A 7,746-nucleotide genomic window follows, 5' to 3' on the forward strand; every position below is an offset into this window, starting at 1 on the left:
GGGCACCATCCAGAGGCTCTGTTTTGAACAGACAGGATTGGCTAAACCGAAGTGTCCATAACACTTAGGGCACCAGGTCAAGCCTCCCTGGTGGCACTCGGGAGAACTTTTTTCCCAGGTAGTGACTGGCTGGGGTTCCTTCGGGTCCCCTAGCCACATTCCCTTAAAGGGACCCCTTCGGTGGAAGTAGTGGTCCCGGGCCTTCAATCTGTCTGGATGGAACCAAATTTACAGTAAAATACTGGCAGCTGGGTTGCCAGCCACTTACTGTATTTTTACAGAACAACTTCTGTAAACAGTATTTACAGTACTGTACTGTAAAATTTTATGCTGTAAATTTACAGTAAAATACTGGCAGCTGGGTTGCCAGCCACTTACTGTATTTTTACAGGACAGCTACTGTAAACAGCATTTACAGTACTGTGCTGTAATTATCAAATACTGTATCCTACTGTAATATCACATAATTTTACAGTATTAAACTGTTCTCTACATAAATACATAATTAGAAATATTATACTTTAGAGTTTCATAACAGTAGTCACAATAGGAAATAGAAAACAACATTCTTTGGGGTTTGAAACATTTATTAAAAAAAAAAAAGATTAAGATAAAATTGCCTGAAATGTTCTTTTTTGGCACAACATGGCCAGTTTTCTTTGAAGTTACTTTTCCTTTCTTTGTTTTTGATCCACGTTCTGGATTGATGTCAAGAAAACGTCTAAAAAAAACAGAAGAAGAAAAAATTATTAAATGTATAGATTAAATGTTACAGACAGAAAGACAGACAGAAAGTCACCAGCTATCTGTTTTAACGACTAGTCTGTTTGGATAAAATTAAACAACATGAAAAGATGCAATGTTGAATGTTGTGATCAATTAAAAAAAAAATTCTTCACTGGTTACACTGCACAGCTTAACAATATCATCCCCTCATCAGGTCGTTAATCAGGTCCCATCTAAGTATCATTGGAAATGCAGCCATAAATGCAGCACATTGCCAGAATCCCTTATGACTTCAATACTTAACTTAACTCAATTGCAAGACTACGTGATAATGTTAAACATCATTTAAAATGTGTGTTTGAGCGGTCTTAACTGAACACAACTTGCACTGACATATCTTAAAATGTCCGTGCCATTGTTTTGTCTCAAGATGCACACCAGTAATTAAAAAAAAATGACATTTTTATAAAAGGTGCTTAAATACCCTACTTTTACTAAGGTCTACACCTGGCATAAAAGGATAGGTCAGTCAAAAATGAAAATTAGCCCATGATTTACTCACCCTCAAGCCATCCTATGTGTATATGACTTTTTTCTTTTAGACGAGTACAATAGAAGTTATATTAAATAATGTTCTGGCTCTTACCAGCTTTATAATGGCAGTGAATGGCTGGTTTAAAGTTGATGACCTAAAACAGTGCATCCATCCAATATTTAAGTAATCCAGACAGCTTCGGGGGTTAATAAAGGGTTTCTAAATGAATTGATGCATTTGTGTAAGAAAAATATACATATTTAAAACATTATTAACTGTAATAACTTGCATCATGCAGACTACCCTAAACATTGATTTGCGCCAAAAGAGTGAACTTTGACCCACAAGGCATGTCGATTTATTAACCCCCGGAGCACTTTTATAATAAATTAATGCACTGTTTTGGGACTTCAACTCTGAACCAGCCATTCACTGCCATTATAAAGCTTGGATTTGCAGGACATTATTTAATTTAACTCCGATTGTGTTTCTCTGAAAGTAGAAAGTCATTTACACACCGGATGACTTAAAGAGCACCTATCATGGAATTTTGAAATTTACCTTTCATGTAGTGTGTAACATAGATCTAAGTGAACAAAAACATCCTGTGATAGCTTGAAATATGACAGTGCACCGTATATATAGTTATTTTCTTTCAAAAGTAAGAGTCGACTCGGAGTCATTTTTAAGAATCGTTAGAAGACCGAAGCTTTTTCTCTGACTAGATGACGTCAACTTGTCAAGTTATTTGAATACGATACGCCCACTTATTGCGCTCCAAGACGCCAGTGAAAACTAGAAAACATCATGGCGACGAGACGCTGTGTTCTGAAGTGCGACTCAAAAGCAAACTTTTTTCATCTGCCCAAGGATGAGCATTTGAAGACTAAGTGGCTTGAAGACAAACCATACATCGTCGCGATTGAGTGTTTATTATTAGTCGTCAAATGTATGTTTCGCGATCTCAGGAAGCTTTTATTATGGACTTTTATTATGGCACATGGTTCTTCTTCGTCTGTCTGTACCATACATGGATTACATGTGCACAGAGCGCCCTCCGGCTGCCAGTATGAATTGAAAACAACACATAAGAGACTCAATCGCTCATGATTAGGCTATTTCTGCCCATTTTGAGGAAGTATTGAATAAAAAATACTCCTCTGTTTAGAAATTTGACACAGACATATGAGAATCTATCAATATGTCTCCTCATCTGCACACTTTTGAACTAAAAGCCCTGAGGGATGTTGATTTGTCGCGAGTCTTCGTGAGGAGAATAGAGGAGTTTTTTTATGAATGAGATCAGCTGAGGCTCATATTACAATCAAACGGTACAGACGCGGTTTTCATATTCATAACTCCTGACACATTAACAAATTACTGTCATTATAAGACTTTGATGGGCGTTCCGTTTCCGAGAATATCTGCACAGACTATACCAATCACAACTGACTGGGTCATCGGACCAATCACCGCAGATTAGCATCACGTAAAGGCGGGGTTTTGAAAAGTGAATCACTAAAGGAATCATTTGAGAATCGCTGTCAAAACAGGTCAAAATAAATGCATATTATAAGAAAACTAAAGTCTTTTTTGTCATTGCATGCATGCAAAACTGTTGTTGGGGACTTCTAAAACAATATTTGGAACATTTTAAATGCCATGATAGGTGCTCTTTAAAGGGTTAGTTCACCCAAAAATGAAAACTCTTTCATTATTTACTCGCCCTCAAGTTGTTCCAAACCTGTATGAGTTTCTTTGTTCTGCTGAACACAAAATAATATATTTTAAAGAATGTTTGTAACCAAGCAGATAGAGCAAACATTGACAACCATAGTATTTTTTCCCCTAAAATGGAAGTCAATGGTTGCTCTGCTTGATTAAACATTCTTCAAAATATCTTCTTTTGTGTTCAGAAGAACAAAGAAACTCATACAGGTTTGGAACAACTTGAGGGCAAGTAAATGATGACAGAATTTTCATTTTTTTGGGTGAACTGACCCTTTAAGGGTGAGTAAAACATGGGTGGATTTAAATTTTTGGGTGAACAATCCCTTTAAAATAAGCCCTGTCTGTGAAACCAGGGCCATGTTGTTCATCCCTGTAGTCAGCTGTACAAAACGTTTGTGAACAAAAAATGAAGTCCTTAACATATGCTGTCAAGATGAGGTTAGTGACAATTCAATCTAAAATATATTAATGGCAAATATGCTAATGACAAACCTCTGAACAAACTCAAGGGTGCATGCTGGCCTCTTCCTTGTACTGCAAGTTGATGTTATAGAAGGAGACAAACAGCGCTGCCAGGCCAGTGATGAAGTTGGGCTGTGCTCCTTCACACACAACTTGACATCCAGCGCTGGTTGCTCAGAGATTGACCTGTAAATGAAAAATAAAATAAATGAATAATTAAAAGAATGTTCTATGTAGTTGTCTATTCACAGTTCTGCATAACTATTAAAAGAACTCTGATGCTTTTAAGCATAAACTCACTTAATGTTTTTTTTTTTTTTTTTTCAGAAAACAAGACAATACTTAACTTATCTAAAAATTCTTACATGAAGAAGCATTTAATAGACATCTGGACTGGAAACAACAAAAAAATATTAATGAATAAAAAAATAAATTGCAGTGGGGTGAGTAAATGATAACTTGCTTTTCAATTTAGGGTGAAACTACCACTTTAATTTTTACATACCAAGAAATATAAGGCGTGGACTCTCTGGCAAATGTACAGTTTGTTGGACATCAGATGGATTTGCAAATTCCTGAAACAATTTTTAAAAAGGACAGCACAAATATGAGTAAACATAAAACATTACAGATGAATGAGATTTGTTGAATAATCCTTACTTACATCTGCTTGAAGGATAACACCATCTGACTTCTCCTCTGGAGAGTATGCTCCGAACGTCATCGTTGGTTGGTTTGCTTTCGAAAAACTAAATTATGGAATATCACATTTGAAAGAAGTATTAGGAACATGACTATGGATTTTCATGTGCTGGCAAAATGCTGACAATGATTCAAAAGCACGATCACAGAACTTAAACCATAGCATTTTTGTTTACAAACTATAACTAGCACTGATGTGAACTTGCTTACTAAGCACTTACGTTGTTTACATGCACTGGACCGTCTTCGGTTTATAATACAAGCCTGAAACGGAGGGAAGAAAATAGGGATCAAAAGCAGGTCACACAAATGTTGTGAAAATTATGTGAAATATTGCATTAACTTATCTTGGTAAAGAGGTGAGAACAGATTATTTGCGCGGTAACAAATCGCGTTCTCAAAATCAAACCATTCGTGTAAACAATGTCAAAATGTGAACGCAAAACGTAGTTGGCTTACCGTATCAATGCTGAGTCGAACAATTTTCCATCTTCTTAAGCTCTAAACTCCTCATCGTCTTCTACAGATGACACATTTTTCCTCCCGTCTTCATGTAATGTTAAACGTCCTCCATTTTCTGCTGCGTCACAGGCAACTAACGTAATGGTTTGAAACGCGAACTGATTCAACCAAAGCACACAAAAAAACGTAAAAACTGCTCACATATTCAGAGATATACACGGGTTTAAACATGATTACAGGATTAATGATTCTGTTCAGTTGAGTGCCGCTGACAAGTTGAGTTTGCTGTCTGTTCTGTTCGCATCTGATCTTAAATGAGCGCGAAAGAAATCAATCCCACAATTCAATGTCTTTACAGTGTGATACTGTATTATGAATTTAGCGGGCTGAATACAGAAAAGTGCTGTATATTCACAGATGTGCTGTAAAAGATACAGTATATTACTGCTTTATGGAAATACAGTACAATACTGTGAGAAATTCCCTGTAAATTTACAGTATAGGGTTACAGTGCACGCAGTGCGTTAGGGTTCCGTTTAGTTGTGTAGCTTGGGCTATGACCGTAGGGAGTGCTGTCACTGTCAGCCCAGGGACCTGAGGGGGAATCGCTCAGGTTTTACTATGAATTACTTGTGTTGACAGTTGTCACTGCCAATGGGCAGACACTCCCCTCAGCATGGCGGCGTTGGTATATCGTTCCCCATAGCGTCAGCTAGACGCAGCGAGAGTTCCCTTTCGAAAGGGAACGTCTAAGGTTACGTATGTAACCTCTGTTCCCTGAGAACAGGGAACGAGCGCTGCGTCGCGTTGCCATGCTTCAGGGCCTATCTGCCATACAGTCCCTTCAGACGAGAAGATGTGTATGTGTTGGCACGGCACCCTTTTATACTTCCGGGTCGTACGTTGATGACGTCATGGGCTGACGTCGGTCAAAGACTTTGCCGTGATTCGATAGTAGCTTCAGACACCAGTCATGCCGAGGACGTCCCCCCCCCCATAGCGTCAGCTAGACGCAGCGCTCGTTCCCTGTTCTCAGGGAACAGAGGTTACATACGTAACCTTAGACGTTTTGTTGAAGAAATGTTATTGGGATTTCATCATTGGCATTTTTGTGCATTCAGTTGGAAAATGCACTTCTGTCTTGATTTTGTTTAGCTTGCATTGTAGACGCCGGCTTTCTGTTGTGCAACCATTTTTTTCTTTTGCTTACCCATTTATATGGCTAGGATATACTCGCTGAGTCTGCATCCTGTCAAGGGGGTTCTCAGGTTTATTTCTGTCACGGTGGACGAATAGTCTGCCACTGTCCTGTGTACTGTACTTTCAGACTCAGATAGCATTACATATTTTCTTTTTCCAAAAAGTATAGGGTACAATGGGGCTAAAGGCACATCTTAAGAAAAATGTGCTTTTCACTACTCCTATAGTTTAAGATATACCGAATATATATTTATGGTTGTATTGAACATTTATGGAGCAACAGATTTTGTGTGAAAATAAATCATAAAAGTGGTTTATTTTATTTAAAAATCTTAAAAATGTATGGGGTGTCGATGGAGGCCTTTTACCCACACATGGGGTAAATGGGGCAAAAGGCACACAGTATTGATACAAATACAAATACTTTTGCTAAAACAAAATGTTTTTAATAATGTCTAAGTTAATACTTGTTCAAAACAATCACTTTAGCAAAGTTTGAACTATTTTCTGTTTATTTTGATGAATAAAATAATTCATTTTTGATAAATAAATATGCTGTCATTAAAATATGTTAATATAGAAATATATCTGAAAAATATAGAAACAAAATCATTTAAAAAAGTAAAGATTCTGAAAGCATCCCATACTATGAGATCCCATACTAATTTAATATAGATTTACAGTAGTAACAATACATTATATTTTATTATATGATATGAGTAATATCACATTTTTAAATACGATGGTTTCATTATAAATGTGGTGATTATCTCTAAGGTGGACACTCAACTTAATATATGATACTTACAATCTGAATCTAACCATTTCATGTCAACAAATGGAAAAATCAGCCAGCTGTTTATTATTATGTTAAATATGGTGCCTTTTGCCCCAAATACCATACTTTTACATATTCTTCCGTTACTTTTACATATTCTTCCGTTATTGTTGCTTTAATTACCTTGAAAAAACTGACAAACATTAACAAGACCTTTGTTTCAAAATATAGTCAATCATTTTAGCGATTCTTATTAGCTAAATCTACAACATTTTTAAAAACATCAAATATTAGATCAAATGAGTGCAGAATCAACTTTGTGCTGCTGCCTGAGATCGCGTCAAAGATCAGACAAATGTCCACCTGCATCTTGAAAAGCGGTTGTTTTGTTAAGTGCTGAGGCAAGTTTTTGTGCCATATAGTGGTTTAGAGGAAAATAAAATCAAAGGAGCCTTTTACCCTGTGGAGCCTTTAGCCCCGTTGTACCCTATCTGTAGTGCTCCAGTAAATATAGTGTTGGTAAATGCTACATTCAACATCTGACTTTACACTTACAATGAAGAATCATCATAGTATTATGGTATTTTGGGCATGGTATCATATGAAATACTATGAAATGTTTCTTGACATGTATATGAATATGGTATATTTAAAAAAAACTACACTGTACAACTTTTCGCTGTAAATTTACAGTAAAATACTGGCAGCTGGGTTGCCAGCCACTTACTGTATTTTTACAGAACAACTTCTGTAAACAGTATTTACAGTCCTGTACTGTAAAATTTTATGCTGTAAATTTACAGTAAAATACTGGCAGCTGGGTTGCCAGCCACTTACTGTATTTTTACAGGACCGCTACTGTAAACAGCATTTACAGTACTGTGATGTAATTATCAAATACTGTATCCTACTGTAATATCACATAATTTTACAGTATTAAACTGTTCTCTACATCAATACTTTTTTAAAATACATAATTAGAAATATTATACTTTAGAGTTTCATAACAGAAGTCACAATAGGAAATAGAAAACAACATTCTTTGGGGTTTAAAACATTTATTTAAAAAAAAAGATTAAAGGGTAACTAAACCCTAAACCAACTTTTTTTAGTTAATGATCAGTAATACTGGGGCTTTATTAATGCTGTT

General features: G+C 36.2%; 1 long non-coding RNA gene across 1 annotated transcript; it reads right to left on the reverse strand.

Annotated features, from left to right (window-relative positions):
- Positions 1-579: 579 nt before the first annotated feature.
- Positions 580-4,203, reverse strand: LOC307139554. The gene is made up of 4 exons (XR_013818139.1): positions 4,119-4,203; positions 3,960-4,029; positions 3,485-3,640; positions 580-721 (listed from the first exon to the last, which is right to left on the reverse strand). It is a non-coding gene; the product is annotated as an uncharacterized lncRNA (long non-coding RNA).
- Between the last annotated feature and the right edge of the window lie 3,543 nt (positions 4,204-7,746).

This window comes from Gobio gobio (assembly GCF_949357685.1).
Source record: "Gobio gobio genome assembly, chromosome: 16".
Classification (NCBI taxonomy): Eukaryota; Metazoa; Chordata; class Actinopteri; order Cypriniformes; family Gobionidae; genus Gobio; species Gobio gobio.